The sequence below is a fragment of the Passer domesticus genome, chromosome 2 (assembly GCF_036417665.1).
Source record: "Passer domesticus isolate bPasDom1 chromosome 2, bPasDom1.hap1, whole genome shotgun sequence".
NCBI lineage: Eukaryota > Metazoa > Chordata > Aves > Passeriformes > Passeridae > Passer > Passer domesticus.
In genome coordinates this window covers 13,376,903-13,397,253 of record NC_087475.1, presented here as the reverse complement: position 1 = coordinate 13,397,253, position 20,351 = coordinate 13,376,903, and the positions used below count along the sequence as shown (strand labels likewise).

The window sequence follows — 20,351 nt, the reverse complement described above, 5'->3', positions numbered from 1 at the left end:
AATGAACCTTATTGCTATCTTTGTATGCAAAATTACCTCATCTCTCAATAACAAGATATGACATTGAGATGCATATTGCTTGGCATCAAATTCTTCAAGCTCTGATCTTGGTCAGAGGGAGAAGTTCCAGCTGTCAAATACCCCTTATCTTGGTTATCAGGATGGAGTAAGTTTAGACACCATCCTGACTTCTGTATCCATCAAATAGAGCTGAGAGACAGTTTAGGAGGAAGGGGAGGATCACCAGACAACAACTTCAGTCCAGGTTTAAATGATGTGCTTTCACAGTTTACCTGGCCTGGCAGAAGGAAGGGTTTCTACCTTACATGGGTGGGAAGCTCTGAAGCAATCCAAAGAACACATAGCATAGAAAGTGGTTTGTCTTCCAACCATTCATTAGATTTGCACTGCCAGTGATCTACTTATTTTATTTAGAATAAACTTATCAATCTCTTATTCTCACAATTTTAACAAAATAGTTACTAACTGCTGAAAAAGGAGCTGAAATTTATTTTATGCAAGGCTCAAAAGTATAGAACCCAGTTAACAGACATTTCCAAAGTTGTGATTTATACAATTCTACCTATGAAACGTTAAGATATTCAAAGATTTAAGAAGAAACTACATTATTTGGAGATTTTGTAATTTAAAATTCTTGATAGGCTCCTAAAAATAAGAGATCCTGCAACTTCTGAGCTTTCATAAAAAGAGAATTATACACTAGTGTGGAGTCTAGAACAGAAATACGAGCCCAAAAATGGCAGAAAATTAATTCAGTGAATACTATTTTACAACATATGATGATTATTTTGACAAATTCATAAATAAGATGACCTGACTTAAAACTGACTATGGCTAGACAATAAGCAGAACTATATCGTATCCCATGCAATAATTATGCAAGCTAGATGTATAATTCAGACGCCCATAAGTGGCATTAAAAATGAAAGTTAAGTGTCTTTGAAGTATGTGGAAAATTTTGTCTTGGATTTAAAATTGCTCCTAGACGTGCCATCCTCTAAGGAGCAAATACTCTCTGGTGTTGCCTTTCCCATGTTAGGCTGTGGGTATGAGGATCTGTGGTGTGCAGCACTCACATTAAGGTTCATGTCATTGACTGCCTCTGTGTTGTGACAGGCTGGCAATAGTTTTCAGAGCCACGTAACAGGCAACTGAGATAATTTTTGATAACATTTTAATAATTGCATAACCCTTCAAGTGCTGCTGTGCAGAATGCAAAGACAAGCCCCTGGTTTGGGCACAAGCCTTGTCTCATTTTTGACAGGCATATTGTAATGAGTCATGGGTGAGAGCATAACAAAGAAATAGAAGAGGGAGAGAGTGTGAACCAAGCTACTGTAGTGGATCAGGCACAGAGAGTGACAGTGAATGACATCAGGTTGTGTCCAGCCACTTGTGGGATTCTGCAGAGCTCCATCCTTGGCCTTGCACTGTTCATCATCTTCATAAATGGCTTGGAAACAGGATTCACAGGAATACTAAGTTTGCCAACAACACTAAAGTGGGAGGAGCTATTGGCTCCCTCAAGAGCAGAGAGGCCCTGCAGAGAGACCTTGACAATGTAGAGAGATGGGCAGTCAGCAACCATGTGAAGTTTAGCAAGGGCAATCCACATGAGCACAGACACATTCAGTGATGCATTGAGGAACTTTAGTTCTTAAAGGTCTATCTTTTAACTACTTTAAAAATATTTTCTTATCTGTATTTCTGTGGCTTTAATGATTGTAATATTTCTGAAGTTTTTAGACTGTCATATCCGTGAAACTTGAAACTTCAGCCTCTAATTTTTGCAGAACATAACTTGTCCTTCTGTGCTTCTATTGTGACCTTTGTAGACTTTCTCCTTCAGCTCTTAAATGCTTGAGGCTGTCTCTGGACAAATTCAAGGTTCTGAAGAAGCACAGGTTTCCAGATCAATAACATCTTTCATTTTATTGAATCCAGGAAATATAGCAAAGCTCTAGGGATGCCATTCTGTCTGGATCACAGCTAAATACCGTATTGGTATAGCCCAATGAAGGGAATCTGTCAGGCTTTGTACTGCTCTATAACTAGCAATGTTTAATAGGACCTACCATGAACTTCGTATGTAGTCTATAAAACCCAAGCACAAATGTTTATTATATTTTCTTTGAGATAATCACTTGGATAGTTAAGTGAAGACTGAATTCCTGTATTAGAGAAAGAATTTCTAAGTGAAGACCGGGATATCTGATACTGGGCAGAAACTCAGTCAATATGAAAAAAAAAGTAATTAAAATAAAAAGATTTACGTGAAGTGTCATACTTCTAAGTCAGTCTGCACCCATTTTTGATTTGGACAAAATTCTATTCTGAGTACTTTGAAGGAACACAGAGATAGTGTTTCCTCAGCTGGACAATAGGCTTTGAAAATGGAATATGGAAAGAAACTTAATGAACACTGAAAAGTAAATGTTTCTGAAACTGGCCTCTTACCAATAATATTGGTTATTTGGACAGAAAAAAAAAAAAACAACCAAAAAACCACCCAAACAAAAAAGCAAGAAAATATTTGCAGAGATTATAAGCTAGAACAAAGAAATAGATGTCTTATGTGATATAATTTGCTATTGAAACCAAAAGTTTTTGCTTTTATTGACTTTATTGTATTAACATGCCTTTTTTTTTGTCTTTTGTGCCATCCAGTCTTCTTTTCTGTATATCTTAATTTCATTTCATAGTGATGCTGAAGGGTCAGGAGGGGAAGCTGTGTGAGGAGCTGTTGAGATCACTTGTCTGTTCAGGAGAAGGGGAGACTGAGGGGACACCTCACTGCAGTTACAACTTCCTTGTGAGGAGAAGAGGAGGGGCAGGCACTGATTTCTTCTCTGTGATAACCAGCGACAGGACCCAAGGGAATGGCCTGAAGTTGTGTTAGGGGAGAGAGAGAGTAGTTGGACACTTCCCAGGGAAGTGACCACAGCATCAAGCCTGACAGAGTTCAAGAAAGATTTGGGCAATGCTCTCAGGAATATGGTGGGATTCTTGAGGATCATGAGCAGGGCCAGAACTTGAACTTCAAGGATCCTTGTGGATCTCTTCCAACTCAGAATATTCTGTGATTGAATGATTCCAGGTGGTGTGATTATTAAATTCAATGGCTACTTATCTTTCCTCCAATAAACCATTGGCATGCTGGACTCACTGCTGTGAAATCTAATGTGCATTGTCATGATTTCCCAGTCCAACAAAATTTTCTATTTTAAAAGGGAGATTTTTTTCTGACCACAATATTAGGCTGCTGTTCTATGTGGAAGAGACTAGGCTCAAGGAGTCATATTTAAATTATCAGTAAACTCACATAATTTCTTCAGAACAGGGAGATACCTTTTCATTGGCATATTAATAAAATTCAGTGCATGTAGCTGGCTATCAGAGAAGCAGCTGATTATCTCCACCATTGCTGGCAGATTGTTCAGCTTTACAGCATGAAAATATAAATCCTTCACTCTCAGGAGTAGACAGGAGGGCATTTGATAGAAGTAGATGCATGTAAAGCAGTTATACCTGAAATTATCCAAAGCTGTACTTTTAAAAGAGAGAATCTGCAAGAATTAACAGTTCTATAAATTAATTTTATGCATACAAAAGTATATATGTTTTGCTACCTTACTCACTAGCATTGAGAGGATACATTAGACTGATCTGCATTTATTCATTATTCATTCTCTACTTTAAGATCACCATGTACTCACCATGATTTAAATAAATAAGTTAACCAACAGAATATTGAAACAATTTCAGCTTCATATAGAAACGAAATTCTGAAAGATAGTAAAATCAAAGAAATGTAATTAATTTGTTTAAATATATTTTCTCCATTTTGGAGCAGAGTGCTGGCCTTTATACAATTTTTCTTCATAAACGTTTAATGCTTGGGAATTAGAAGTCAGGATCTGGTTCCTAAAAGTTTAGATGAATTTTATGGGTGTCCAGTTATAAAGATGTTTCATTCTTTGAAATCCAAGACTGATGTCTTGAACCTTAATCCAGTGATGACTCCTCTTGTCTGCACTGTTTTGAAGAAATTTGTATTTAAAAATAGTTTTGTAAAGGTATATGGCTTCACATATGAACTCACTGTTCAAATGCAGTCTGGATGGAAAAGGTCTATATGAGTGAGCAAGTGAATTGACAAGAGAACAAAATGTCTCAAGCACAGAGAGTTGGTGAAAATCAGTTTCAGCAGATGAGGGTGACAGTTTACGACTGTTTGCTTACTACACTTGGGAACTTGAAAACAGATTAACAATTGGTTTTATGTGTATATCTGTGTTCTGCTCCCATTCAAGTAAAATATACACTTCTCCTAGGAGGTCTTCAAATTTATACGTTAGGATCCTGTTTCTGTCAGTGTCACGTTTGAATGCAGTGAAACCACTTGTTGGTTATATTACCAGAGCAGTTCCACATAGAATTCTGATGGTTCAGTTCTACACAGATTTATATATTTTTTATTAATAATTTCTGATAAAATTTATGAAACATAGCTCTCCCTAACTGAGAATTCAGAAGCTGAATTTCTTAATCAGTTTCTGAATTCTTCAAAGGAGTTGATTGGACTTTTGCCAGTTGCCCTTGTGTGAAATTATGTTGCCTGCATATATTGCTGTAACAACTGATTACCATGGGAATGAATCTAATGTCAAGTATTAGTATCAATAGTATCTGTGCAGGAAATAACCAATTATTTTCAATACACTATTTTCTAAATATTAATAGTTCTTTTTGCATTGTAAAACATATGAAAAGCAAACTCCAAGTATCCTATTTACAAGCATAGGGCTATTCAAATACAGAAGATTAAGCTTTAGCTTAGATTTTTCTTTCTTTTCATTGAATACAAGACATTGGAAGAAAGGAAGTAAACAAGGTACAGCACCTAAAAACAATGGGGATGTATGGCATTCAACCATTCTAAATATACCCAGTTAATAACCCATGCAGGTACATTTATTCAGCATTCTACTGATGAATACCAAGAAGAAAAAAAAAAGAATATCTGAAAAATTACTTTGATTGTGAGCACTATTTTTTCAATTTTGAGTTTTGTCTCTCATCTATCATACAAAAAATTAATATCAAGGTTATCCTTCTGATATTAGTGTAGCTGCTCCTTGCTTGTATTGGGGCTGCTGATTAGGGACAGGCTTCCTTTGGTTTACTTTGATTTATAGCTGGAACACTGTAAGTGCAGCCAGTTTAAAACAGCTTCCTTTAGCAATGGCATGACATTTTCCAGCAACTCATTATAAAAGCTTTAAGAATCCCTTTTTTTCCCCCTTTCCTTTCTTCACTTATATTCTGTGTTGTAGATGATTGTAGATGACTTACTTGCGTTTTCCAGATACTAGATTAAAGTTGAAAATTTTATTTTATAAGTTGAGAAAAATCCTTTAAAAAGAAAAAGAATATGCAAAATTATATTTGTGTTTTCAGGATCTCCTCAGTATCTAATCCTGTTCCACATACTCTGAATATAAGATTGATACTATAAACAAATATCCAAATTAAAATATGGAGGGAGGTAAAGTAAAATTGGAAAAAAAAAATCATATTGTCTTTGCTATTTTTAAAAATTATTCTCATTGAATAATATGTGCAGTTCATCTTCATTATCAGTTATTATCCTATGGATAAATAATGTACATGCTGTATTTTCAAATAAAAACTCATTCTGGGTAGTTTTAGTGTGTGCTCTGAAGGGAGGCTTGTCTCAAGCGTCTCTCTCTGGACACGAGAAGAACTGGAAGCCTGTGTGCAGTCACAGGGTTATGCTGTGACAGGTGCCATGGGGACCTTGGTGGGCACAGGGTCTCTGAAAGGGAGCAGTAAAAATAGGAAGGAAAGTTGTGCTCTGTGGAAAGGCAGGGCTTGACCGCACCCAGCTCCAGCGACAAACAGGAGAGACGTGGGTCAAGATCTGACCAAGAGTGGGGTCATCACCAGGATATGCTGCAAGCTGCCTGCAGTGGGTTTGGGCTTCCACCAACAATTAGTGGAAGGGTCTTTGTGGGAGATGACACTCTACCACCCTCCAAGAGTGCAGCAAGGCTTTGTGCAGAAATCTTGTATTGGTGACATTCCCTAATGAAAAGGGGGTGGAGGGGCTGAGCAGGAGTAACATTCTCTTTTCCTGCTGCTCACAGCCAAGGAGGAATGACAGCTGTGATCACAGAGGAGGCAGATTGCAGCAGCCAGAAAATGGTGGTGTTGAAGCCCCAGAGGAGAAGAGGGCAGTAAATAGCAGAGTTAGGGCTCTGAGCTGTGGGTTATTAGACTCTGTGTTATTCTGGAGGCTGCTAGACAAAATACCTACAGGGAAACCAACCAAAGGGAAAAGTACACAGGAAAGCTGTTTGTTTTTAAAGAAAAACTAATTTGAAGATTAGGAAAAAAATTATCCAGTTGTGGAGGAGCACTGGGAATTTTGCCAGAGGATTCTGAATTCCAGAGGAAAGTGGGAGCACATATTAGGTGGGAGCAAGCACCAGCAAAGATCATAGGCATACATTGGTCTTATACTTTGGGTAAAATCAGAAAGGAAAGTCAGCATCACCTGAGTTTCTGGAAAGATCATAAAGCACATTTTCACAGAATTAATTTCCAAATATATGTGGGTCAGAGAGACAGCCAGCTTATAGTTACCAATGGAAATTCCTTTTCATACAACATGGTGAGCTGCTACTATGAAAAATATTATATGGATGTGACAGTAGAAGTAGCCATGATATGCTTCATACTCTTATAAGCAGTGATATGTTCCTGTACAAATGAAGATCATCTAAAGCAATAAATAGTTAAAAATATTTTTTAATAAATTATCATGGAATATTTTTTAAAAATCAATTTCAAATGGCAGTTGAACTCTCTGTTTCCACTTCCATAAAAATCCCTTAATGTGAAGTTTAATAAAGAAACTCCCAAAACTAGACACTATTACAACCCACTTTGTTTTGTCTCAGAAATATAGAATATTTTCTTTACCCACATGTTTCTCATTAATGGCATATTCTTACAAATTGTAAAAGTGACAGTATTAATAAATGAGGAAATACCTAAAATCGTAAATAATGTTTTCCCCAATCATATGTAACTTATGCAGTGATGCCAGCAGCTTCTTAGCTCTGATTCTGAGGTATTTTCCTTCTTGCTATATCTGAGAAAATTAGATCAGTTTGAGCATGGAGTTCCATCATGAAGAGTCAGATAAAATACAAGCTTCCTTATCCTGGGTAGGACTAAAAGCTTTTCCTCCAGCTTTGATCATTTGGGTAGTGATATAAAAACGAGTAAGCTTTAACTGGAAAGACACAGAATGGACTCCACAACTGCCAGAGGGAGTTTCAGAAAATTGAATTATTATCTAAACTGCAAAATATGGGATATTTTTCTACATTTACTTTTGGAATAGACTTTAAACCTGACAAATATGTTTATTGACAGATGCTTCAGCAAGGCACCACAGTTACTGTGCTTACAGACTTGAGCTATACGCATGATTATATTTATGATTTCTATTATTTACAGTGACTTTGAAGAACAATGAAAAATAAGCTGTTGTTGTGCTTGGCACAAGAAACTTCTGCAATATTAGTCCAGAAAAAATAAAAAGGAGAGCTTTAAGGGCAGCTCTCAGAAACAGCTGCATTTCAAGTAAATTCTGCAATATTAACCCGAAACTGAAGAACAGAAAATGTAAATCTGTGACAAAATGTTTCCTCAGGTCTGTGCTGCAGATTTTATGATGTAGAGTGGCTTATTTGGAGAAAACATTTCATAATGAGCAAAGGCAGTTGTCACATAAGGAAGTTCTCAGCAGGTTCAGTTTTGTCCCTTTTCCTCTGCTTAAATAGCAGTGCTCTCCTAGTATAAATGTAAAGAACTGTAACCTATTATGTGAATCAAACCCATTAGTAGGCAAATGCAGACAGCCCATTTCCACAGATAAGAAATCCTATTGCAAAAATTTTGTATTTTTTTCTGCATTTTTATATGCACTTTTGCATTTGTGTACATGTTAAGTCTGAACCTGCACTGAAATGCTTAAAATAACATAAATGTTGTTGTCAGGATTTCCATTGATTAATTCAAGTGTTTGTGAATCTGTCTTCCATTGTGCTAGTGCATATGTACCAGAAATTAGGGAAAACCACTTTATTTCCTGGGTTAGGTTTAATTTTCTTAATAGAAGAGTAAGAAAACATTAAAAAGAAGAAAAAAAAAGTTGTTTCATAGTCTGATGCTTTATTCTGTCGTTTTTTTTTTTTTGCATAGTGTTTTGCACTGTAGTATTTTCATGCATTTTCTCTTTTCAAGATGTGTTTTTATTCCTTTGTTTTGCAGTCTTCTCCTGATTATATGCAGGTTTGTATGGGTTTCTAATGTTTGGCTGCAGATGCTTGTGTAGACTGATCATTTCTTTGGTTTTGCAGCTTTATTAGTAAAGGAACAGCAAACAAGAACAAACTCACAAATACTCTAAGATGGTGATAACAGGCAAAATCTGGCAGGTGGTACTCTAGATTCTCATGATCTCTTGGCCCATCCAATGCATCCAACTTACAATAAGTCTGCAGGTTGCTTTAAATTTTATGGAAGAACATGTTCTCTGAGGATATATCAAAAGATTTTACTCTAGATTTAGATTTTAACCTTTGCTTTAGACTTTCTCTACAGCGCTTCCTGATTTCCCCCAGTTATCCAGACTCGGGAGCTGGCTAGTCTTTCTGACAGATCTGCATTAAATCAGACTGTGGATGAGGAGTGAGGCTAATGTGTGCCCAGGACTCATCTTTCAGGAGTCAGGGAATATTTAATTAATGTAATCAAGTGTCTTCTTTGAATGTAGCCTTTATGGTACCCCCAGGGATGCTCTTTTGCATTCTTTTGCAAAGCCTGAAACATTGTCCTTGTTATAGAGAATTGAAATTTTGCAGAGAATTCAAATTTTTTCTAATGAGAAAATTTTAGCAAATGTTGAACTGGAGAAATACAGATTGGAAATATGTACAATTGAAATATTGGAGCAGTGCTGATTCATTCCAGCAGGCAGTCTGCAAGTCCTGCAAGTCAGATTGGCTTAGGGGCAACATCCTGGCTATGAGGTACCATCAAGTTCACTGACAAACTGGGCTGGTTTTCTGCTGCAAAAAGCCCACAGGTTGAAACCCAGACTACAGGAAAAAATCAAGAGAAAGTGGCATATGGCCACTTTACTTCCCCTCTCCCAAAGAATCAGATCCATAGTGATTCTTCAATCAGAATCTTTCACCATGTTTCTTTATCTTCCTTTTTTTTTTTTTCCTTACTTGAGCTCTTTATAAAAAGAGTTGCAAAGAAATACTCTCTGATGGGATAAAAAGATATTGGTCATAAAAGAGGAACTTACATTTAGGAGATGAAGAGTGTCTACTAAAATGAGAAAACTGGGAACATGAAGATAAACACTTGTTTTCTTAATATCCAACAGCATCTTGAACTATACTCAGAAGAGAAAAGTAATTAAATGGACAAGAGCTGTCCAAAGCCAAAGGCTCTACGTTGTTTTTCATTCTTCTGACTCCTTTTTTTTAATAAATGTTCTGCTCTGAATACAGAGATTAATAAAAAGCTCAAGATAGAGATTAACATTTTGTTTAATATTCATTGTTTCACCTGATATAAAATGGAAATTGGAAGCACTTTGTTAAATGGACTGAAAATTTGAAAGGTTGTGTAATTTCACTGTACCTTCTATAAGTGGCTCTTAAACATTAATCTGAAAAGCTGTTTTGTATCTGCTAAAAGCATTTTTTCCTCATGGATATCTGTGGACCTTCCAGTCCAACAATATGATATGGTGGCTATATCCTCTCCTCTCCTCTCCTCTCCTCTCCTCTCCTCTCCTCTCCTCTCCTCTCCTCTCCTCTCCTCTCCTCTCCTCTCCTCTCCTCTCCTCTCCTCTCCTCTCCTCTCCTCTCCTCTCCTCTCCTCTCCTCTCCTCTCCTCTCCTCTCCTCTCCTTCCATGTAGAAAGGTAAAGGTAAAATATTCCATGTAAAAGGTACTATGTTTTGTATAGTCTTCTTTCTTTCAAACAATTTTATTCCAAGTGTTGCTAGCACATTGATTTTTTTCTGTAGATTCTTCACAGGGGATTTCCTTTTTCTGTCTGTAGTGGACACGTAGTAGCCGATATAAATAAAATTAGAAGATATCAAAATATGTCCACTATGGCAAATAAAAAATTAGCTTTTCATGAGAATTGGTTTTTATTAACTTCTTTAAAGGTCAGCTTTACTTTAGATTCCACTAGTGGATTGAAAAACCTCACATCACAAGGGGATAATGTCTTTTGGAAATGCTGTTGGCATTGCTTCACGTTCTCAGAACAGGACTCTATATTGTTGTGCTAGAATTATTTTCTTTTCATTTAAGCTGAACATATACCCAGTTCAAAAAATGATGCTGAACAATGATCTTCAGCATGCTTCTCACATCAATTTCAGGCACACATTTTAGGAGTTTATTTCCCTGAACAGCCCCACAGCTGCCTATCACACTTACCCTGTAGCTAGTAGTGAAGCTCACTGCTGGGAACAGTTGCTCCAGTTCTGCATATTGTTCTTGTCAGGATCTGAATCTTTACTTTGCTGAACTTCATATGTCCTTCTGAGCAAGCCAATCTAGACATTCCCACTGCCTTATTGAAATCTTTGTTGTTGAAGTGATTTAAAGTGTCTGGGGAATAGCAACCAGCTACAGGACTATATGTTTTGTATTCTCTTTGATAACCAAGAAATGTTAAATTATATATTTTTTTTCCTTCTCGAGGTTCCCTGTGGAACAGAAGAGCAAAAGTACATAATCAGAAAATTGTAGCAGCTGCACTCTCTCCTGCTTAATTTGCCTCTGGAAAGAGACCGTGGGTACAAGAGATGTACATTACAATACATGCTTCAGGTATGGGGTTCTCAGGAATGGGTTAAGACTGAAAAGGGAGTTAACAGATTATCCTGTGTTGGCCCCTGAGAACATCACATCAGATTTGACAAAGAAAAGGATTGAGAGAAAATTTACATGTTGAGATTTTGGTACATTAGTGGCATTTATTTTTTTTTATTATAGATGATCCTCCATAACCACTACCCCTTACTGTTCAGCAGAGTTCTGTTCTTCAAAGAACAACAGCAGTGAACTATTTTATCTCAGCAGCAACATGCTCTCAACCCAGCAGCTGCATCTGGATTCTTTAATGAGGAGCACTGGGAAAGTTGCAGGTGATATCAATCTAATGAACTTCCAGAGGAGAAACTCTACAGCTCTCCAGCTGACCACCTCCAACACTGACAGTGCTCTTTTCCTAAGTGACACTACTGCTCTTTTAAGGGACACTACTGCATTTCCAAAGTGGATACGGCAGCTTTTCTCCTTTTCTTCTGTTTTCTCTAGCTGTCTGTCTGTATTCTAGTGCCAGGTATTCAGCAATAGTGCCTTAGAAATGACCAAGTTGCACAAACTGTGGAGGGACAGAAAAACAAAAGCATCTCACCTATCACTTTTGGAAGCATGGTTTGCTTTTGCTGACATCTCAGCTCTGGGCTTTTGTATCATGCTCAGTATGGTATTGCTTCACTAGGTGCCATTCCTTCTCCTTGCCAGAGATGTGTAAGCTCATTTTTCATGTTTTAGGCAGATTTTTTTTTTTCTGCTAGGAATGTTCCTATAACTTTCTCTGGTAGGATTGTGCTGATTCAATATTTACCTTGTATAGGCAATCTTTCCCTCCTTTCCCTCTCTTCCCTCCACTCCCTTATTCCTTCCTGCAGCAGACTTTCCAAGGTCTGTCCTGCACTGGCTACTGCTTTCCACTTTGCCAAGAGGGTGAACAATTCTTCTTTTTTCCATAGTCTCTCTAGCTGTTAACTTCCCATTCCTCTCATCATGCTTTAGGTCTCACAAAAGCTGTACCAAACTGCCTTTCATGACTGAATAGGTCTTGACAAGCTGCGCTCAAACTACTCCTGCACCTGTGAATTAGAAACTCCACACTTTAATAATAGAAAAACATTACAAATCTGTGGAAAATAATGGGAATTTATGGTTCAAACTTTGAAATTTGCTGTTGATGTGAAGTTCTTCACAGATTCAGTGGCAAATTTGATTGGGTTTGAATTCAGCTTAGTGATGAAAGATGCAAGAGTTTTCAGCAATCTCTTCCAAGCTCTTCTGCTTTCATCTCTCAGGACACAGGAAAAATTCCACTATGTTGCACATTTTTTCTCGAGGACTTTTTTTAATACATCACAAAAATTATCTGAATGTGTGGTCCTGCTATTGCTGGCTATATCCCATCATAAGTATTCATGGAATATTTGAAGCCACTTAGACATGAGCCGTAAAACTCAGACAGAAAGACAGGTATTTTATAGACACAGTGCTCTTTAAAAAGTCTGTATTGTCTTGCAGCATCCCATAAAACATCAGTTGTGGATGTTTATTTTTAAAAAAATTAAGATGATAAATCAAATGAATTAAAGCTGTGCTTTTTCCAGTAAAATAATCAGTGAACATTAACAGTATAAGCATGCTGTAAATTATGAGGCATCATTAAATTTCTTAACAATTGAGTGTTTTTGGGTTGAAAAGAGTCACAGAAGTGAGCATGAATTATAAAGCTATAAGGAAATAAGCTTCTGTGTTTGATTTCACACCATACTTACATTTACAATTTATATATTTTTTTTAGTTTCAATTTAACTTGCTGTGAATATGTTGTATTGCATAGACATTAAATCTAAAATACATGAAAACTTCTTTGCTTTCTGACAAATATATGGTTACTATGAATTAAACACATTTCATTGAAGGGAAGAAGTTAAAAGTCTGGGTGACAAGATATTGTAATAGATGTTAATTAACTTGCTCCTCCACATTGTTTAATGCCAAGAAAACATATTTTTCTGAATCAAAGTATCTATATTTGAGTGTGTGTGTTATCACGAAAACTCATGTATAACAATGGAACTGTCAAGGCAGCTGATTTACATTCCAGATTTTAAATATCTCTCTGCAAAGGACAACATAGAATTTCTATATCTCTTTATATTTAAGAAAAATTATAAAGACATGAATGCTGATATGCTTTCTCTTGTCACCATGTGACTGCATAATTCTGCTGAGAGATGAAATGTGCAGAAGCCTGTATTCACTGTATACTTACCCAGTTCCTCTTGGTTGCACTGGTCAAGCTCTGGGATTCCTATCATTTTAGTTGCAGAGTGGGTTTTAGGGATACCAAGTTCCCCTTAAGTGTGAACCTTCCTGTGAATGTGTATGTTACTGAAATTCTGAGTTTCCTCCTGCTGAAGCACACAGCAAGGCTCAGGATGTCCCAGATAAGAAACCTGGTAAAGACCAGGTTTCTTACAAATGGTCTGCAACCTGGTTAGAACAACCTTGTTATACTTCTAAATAGGTAACTCATTCTAACGATTCTAAACAGGTAACTCATCTTGTCTCTTCTCTCCAGGAGATGAGCAGTGATGTGAACATTTTGGATCAAAAGCAATGCTTCAAATATTCATTCTCTCAATGCATGGAAATAATATTTTTTTGCTGGTCTGATAATTTCCAGAAGGTTAATAAACATCTGTGTTCTTTGGCTTTGTCTTCTTGTCTTATTCTCTCCCATTTTCTTTTATAATCATCCATAAAGGATGACTGTGTCTGGTATGCCAGATAAAATAAAACAGCAATCCAAGTGTGGACTAGTCCTGGGTGTTTATTTCAGAAGTGAGGTGTCATTTTTGACATATAATTACTGATCTGAAAATGTTCCTAGCAGAAATGGAAATCCTCCTAGTTCTGTTGCTATTCCAGAATACTGAAACTCCATGGGGAACACTGCCAAACAAGAGCTGTCCACTGGTACTAGTAATAGAAGACAGAAGATATAGATGTTCAGTAATATACATTCCTTTATACCAAGCAAGAGGATGTCCAAAAACTGGAACTAAGTTTAAATTTAAAAATCAGCCTGAACAATCCTTTTTCGGCTGCTGCACAGATGCTGGTCTGTAAGGGAAGATTCATTACTATTGACCGCTAGATGATGTCTTCTGTTCTGACTCCAAAACATTTCCTAGGGGATCATTTGTGCGTGCCAGGCTATATACACTTCCAAGAACAGGGCAGAATAGAATAAAAAATGGAGTGATAAAGCTTTCTTAAGACACAGCAGCTTTAACATGAAAGGCAGCCACCATTCATGGCTTTCCTACAGTCTGGAAGGCACATCTATCCTGTAAAAGGCAGAAGATGGAGGAGATGACTGGACCTGCAGTCAGATTGGGAGAATGGAAAGTGGAGCAGAGAAGAGAGAGCTTAGAGAAACAGGATTTGAATGCTCATCTTCAGAAACAAAATACTGTGTTTGAAAATCTGAATATGAGGAAGAACTTATTTACTGTGTGGGTGACCATGCACTGGATCAGATTGCCCAGAGAGGCTGTGCAGCCTCCCTCACTGGAGATGTTCAAGGACCTTGTGGACACAACCCTGTGCTGTGTGCTCTGGGATGGCCCTGCTTGAGCAGGGAGGTTGCACACATTGTGGTCCCCTCCAGCCTGATCCTTTCTGTGATTCTGTGATTGCTTAACAAAACACTGTCTTTGGAGACATGTCTCCTGTAATAATCTTACACTGTTGTTGCTTGAGATAGGCAAATCTGAATCAAACAGCAGGCAATTTTACTTTAGCTCCAAGGCAGTGACAGGGAAGAAAGGCATCCTCTGAGAAAGCAATGACTGACAACACAGTTACATCTCTTCAGACTAGTTAAAAAATGAAATAAAATTAATAACAGCATGTTTCCAAATTCTGGGTGTTCTTTCATTATTCACACATCAACTAAAGTTATGTTCACACTAACCACAGGGGTAAAAATATTTTCTCTTATGTACTCTTGCTGTAGTGTCAACATGACCTCTGTGTCAAGGCCTATTTTTTGAGTCCAGAAAAGAATCACAAAAAGAAAGACTAAACCTAAGGTGACTGGTAAACTAAAATGATGATGTATTCATAATTTTAGTTTACCAGAGAAAATAAGAAAAGGGGATGACTGAAGAAACATCAGTGCCAAAATTCTTTAATTGGCTGGTGTTCTTGATGGCCCAATATAACTTAAAAAAGCTCATAACTCACATGGGAACAGAGGTGCAATGAAATAAAGTTCTCAATATATTTTGTCCTATTTTATAATATCTGCATTTTAACCCACTATGTAATAGCAAGCCTGTCAGATTCTTTAGGAACCATCTCTCTTTAAATTCTTCTCTTAAACATCTCTCTTCCTCAGATGTGAAAGTATTGCAGAAGTTGCAGTATGATATGTCAGCTTATGAAAACCTAATCTCTTTTTTTCAGTCAGGGCCCTGTACAACCCTCTGTATCCACTGGATTCAGTCTCTAAATATGTCTTTGTGGGCAACATTTTTGTTAAGAGACATTGGTAGGTGTCCTAGTGTAATCCTGGTAGGCAGCTAAGCCCCACACAGCCACTCATTCGTCTCACAGCAAGAGAGGGAAATTAGCTGGAAGTGTAAAACCGACAAAACTCATAGGTTGAGATAAAGACAGTTTAGTAATAAACAGCAACATCAATAACATCAAAAGAAAACAACAAAAAAATCCCTCCAACAAACCAAAAAAAAAAAAAAAGAACAAGGGATGAAGAAAAGAAAAACAAACCCAACTTCTCATGACTAACAAATGCCCAGCCAAACCTAGTTCAACAGGACAGTAAATGTTGCCTTCAGATATTGAAGAAAATTTTACAATAATTTGAACTCTACCACATTACAGCCTTCCTTTGGAAACTGAAACTCTCAGGGAACTGAGAACATCTCAACATATTAAAAAAAAAAAAAAGCAATCTTCATCAGCTAAGCCATTGGCAACATCTCTTGAGAGGCAGTCACTCTTAGGCTTCTTTACTTTGTTGAACTCTCAAGTACTGCTGCTCCTTTATCTCAGATAAAGGAGTGGAAAAATGATGTGTAATTTGGCATTTATATGAGTTAAAAATACTAGTCCTGCTGGATCAAAGAGATGTGTTCAAACAAACACACTAGCAGAGAAATAAATTCTCCAGGCTTCCCAGAATATCTACAGAGTAGGGAGGATATTTCTTCTCAGAACAGAGGTGAAATTTAACTTTCTCTGAAGTGAAAAGACTATTTCATAATAGTAGAGTATTCATAAAACTTTCTCTAACTGTAAGAAATTATCTGAAAATATATGTTATTTAGCTGTTAGTTTGCCACACTTACTTCCAGAAGTAAACATAACAAAAGCAACCCATCTTTAAAAAAATAGAAGGAAACAGGAAATTATTTTTTTTCAAACTTTGTTTCATAATAATTCGAATATCAAAATACCTTTTATCTACCTGGTGAAAATTTGTTAACACATATCATGGAAAATCTGAAAGAGTTATAAATATTCAGAAAGGGTTATAGATATTGCACGAACAAATTTTAATTTCTGTTGAGAAATATGAAACATATTAATATCTGTCAAGAGTGTTATGAGACAGTTCTTATAGAAAAAAATAACTGTAAACTCAGTTGAACTTGTGAGATCATGGGAATAAATATAAATTTACTGGTAAGAAAGGGTAAAAATAGAAGTTTTAGTAGTCTTGCTTACTTTTAAAAATAGAAATGTAGTATATGTTTCTAACAAATAAGACTGACTTTAAAAATTAAAAATCCTAAAAAAGTATGGTGTGCACAATAGGCTCTACTTGCAAGACAACTTGTAGACATAAAATAGATGCTTTTAATAATGTCATTTCCTTGAGAAAAAAGCTTATAGTTTTTATTAATATTTGCATGTTACACAACAGCTATCAAAAAATGATAAACAGTAAAATTCACACCCAGAACAGCCAGTTTGACCTCATTCCTCAAAACCAACAAAAACCCCAAATAAAAACAAACAAACACAACAACAAAAAATCCCAAAAAACCAATCCAAACCAAACCAAAAAACAAACAAACAAACAAAAATGACAAAAACAAACCACCAAAAACCATATAAAGAAGATGTATTCCTAACAAGCCAATACAGAAATTAAATTAAAGTACAGTTTCACAGAATTTATAGCTACTTATGTCTATTTGGGTCAACTCAGAAGAAAATTGCAGAAGACAAAATTTATGCATCAGCTTATTCAGCTGACTCTGCGCTATAACAATTAGAAGAAATCTCTGTCTGAATTCATGCTTTGTTTCTGGGAATCACACAGAGAGCTTACAGCAGGTCTTGGCACAGACCTCTCTGGGGAGCAGGACACGAGATGTTTGAGTGAAGACACTTTCTGTGAGGTTATCCATGCTGCTGAGCATGGTCAAAGACACAAAACTCCTGGGCATACAAGGCCACTTCCCATGCCTGTTAATGCTTTTTTAGCCTACAATGGGACAAATTCTAGTCTGTGATTCTGCTATTTTCTGAGACTTCAGCTTCTTCACATCCAGCCTGCTGCTCCAAAATTCAGCTTTAACTTCGGCCTCACATCACCTCAGCCTCCTTCCAGCCCTGTGTAACTCTCCATGCTACTTCACCTGCTCATTCTCCCATGGAACCACCCTTTCTGACACTGCACCATCCTCCCAGCTGCAGTTCAGGTAGCCCCAGTCCCTCCTGGGTGGCTCCTGCTCTGTCACTCTCCACCACTCCTGGGTAACCCAGAGCTGCTGCAGCGTGGGCCACGGGGCATCTGCTCCCCATCACAGGGACCTTGGGATGCCAGATGCTTGCAGGGGATGGTTGTATCTTGGCCAGACCCTTGTGAAGGACTTGGTACCCTCTTGGAAAAACAGATTTGGCAAAGGGATGATGTTTTCTGTAGAGGAGAGGGAGTGCAGCCGTTCTGAGTGTGAAGGATCTAATGAGATATTTGTTCACAATTTTAAATGTATGTAGAGAGTCATGACCCTGCAGTACTTAAACTCCCAATTTAAACCATGAGGAAACTCTGATGGGTTAATTATTTTGATGGACACACTCTGCACAATTTTGCTTCCAGCTCATTCATTTAGGGTCAGTATCATTATATTTGCCTGTCAGAACAGAGGCACATTTTTGACCATGGCAGTAACTTGTCAGTAATAATTTATCACTCTCACATTTACACAAATGAACAATCTCTACCTTCCTCACACTAATTTTAGGATATACTTTAGTAAAATATTCTGCTGTAAGTGATAATTTTACCTAGTAAAATTAATTAAATAATTTAGCAAAATGAAGCCTACTACTATACTTGAAAAGTCTTAAAGAATTAGTCAAAACATTGTTCTGTTTCCTGTATTGTTGCTTCTAATGATTACTCCTTTAAATTTGCAGATCAATGTATTTCAGGCTTTTTAGGTCTTTCCAAAAGGTGCATGGAAAGTATTATGTTTGAACAATATGAGGAAGAGAAACTGGTATTTTCAATAATACTCAAATATTTTCATATAGGTGTATTGATTGTGAAATTAGCCTTTTCATTTACAATACCTGCTATTGTTTTGAGAGAATGTGACTGAAAAAAATCAAAATATAAGTTTTTAACAAGTTTAGAGAATTAAATAAATATTTTATCAAGTTGTTTTTATTTGTCCATTTGCAAGAAAAATAGCTTCCACTTTTATATATATTCCTGCTTCTGTCATACTGGCACACAAATTTAAAAACCAAAGCAAAACCAAACAGCTCATATTGAAAGTGAAACGCTAGGTCAGCGATCTGATATATTGCTATGGCAACAAATGCTGCCTTCATGCAACCCATGAAGCACCAATGCATGAACTTTTACACCTAAAGTTTTACAAATCTGAGATTCTTGTTAAAGGAATTATAAAATGTGTGGTCAGTCATCAATTCCTGCTGATACCTGAAGTCCTTCTCCAGGGTAAGATATATGAGATTAAAGTTTTTATTAATTGTGTTTCTGGGGTTAAAGCAGCTCTTCACAGAATTGGGAATTTTCCTAAATAAAAAAAATTTATCTTGCACGGATGTTAGGATGAAAGATCAATCACAAACAAATAAACAATGGTTTATGTGTGGTTAATTTTTCTATGTATCTTTTAAATAAAAGCAATGCTGCAAGCAAAAGACTAATGACATAAATTGGTATTTATTTATTTCTCCCTCTAAACAGAAACATGAGGGCTATGATAGGGTCAAGGATACCTATGGTATATTGCTTTACCACAGGAAAGACTGAAATACTCTAGATTTATTTTCAACCCTGAAGTTTTTCTTTCATCTCTGAATGACACATCATTACTTCCTCAATATAATACCCAGTTCTTACCCTGTCAACACCTTCCATTATTCTCCAACAACCCATTTCCTCACCAGCTTCATATTGGAAATGTCCACAAGACAGCTGCAATCCTACAAAACACACAGAGGTCAAGAGAAGACAAACACCCCAGATCATGAATGTGCTTTGTCTACATTTCACTCTCTTACTTTTGATTCTGCACTGTGTGAGCACAGAAAGTTTTTTAATTAGCTAAAGGAAGAGATTAAACTGTGGAGACACAAGAAGGATAAAAGAAGGGATGTGTATTTTGTTTTAACCTCTTTACCTGCTCCTTGGGAAGGAGTGAGTTGAGCTGGGATGGTTGCTAGTGAAAACAAGAGGGACCAACACTGATGCCCCATTTAAGTCTGCCATAATTTCCTTTCCACTCTATTTCGGACCTGCAGTAGCAATATTATATTGCAAATGCCTCTGATCTGAATTGTCTCTCTAAAAAGAACCTTTTGCAGAAGGCAAATTGGAGGAGGAGCTTAAACAATCTGAAGTAGTTTCCCTATTGCTGCATAAGGACCTAGTGAGACTAGCTGGGAAATTTAGGAGGCTCTGTTAATACTGAAGTTGTGCTGTCTCAAGCCCCCACCACTACTTCACCCAAGTCCAAAAGTTAGACAAAATATCTTACCTTGCCCATAGTAGCAAGACAGATATTTTTAATGGTTCTCCAGAAAATAGCAGTCTTGCTTCCATTCAGGCATCTGCATCCTGAGGGATAGTCTGAGGGAAACAATGAAAAAGGAATAAACCAGATTAAAGTAATATCAATGGAAATCTGTGTTCACACTACTGCAGAAGCAATATATTCATAACAGCATATTTGAGTTGATCCCTACTCATGAGACTTGGTTCTCTGGTGGATAGGTAATGGAAAACAGCAGGAGAGATGCTCTCCAAGAATGACAAAGATTTCTGGCTACAGATGTCACAGTATTATTTTTTATTTC

General features: G+C 36.8%; 1 long non-coding RNA gene across 1 annotated transcript in view; it reads left to right on the top strand.

Moving 5' to 3' along the window:
* Positions 1 to 13,686, top strand: part of LOC135293363 (uncharacterized) — a 33,344-nt gene extending 19,658 nt beyond the window's left edge. Inside the window, exons 2-3 of the long non-coding RNA XR_010355451.1 lie at positions 10,857 to 10,985; positions 11,151 to 13,686. This is a non-coding gene — a long non-coding RNA (uncharacterized LOC135293363). The remainder of the gene's footprint in view (positions 1 to 10,856; positions 10,986 to 11,150) is intronic.
* Positions 13,687 to 20,351: the final 6,665 nt, after the last annotated feature.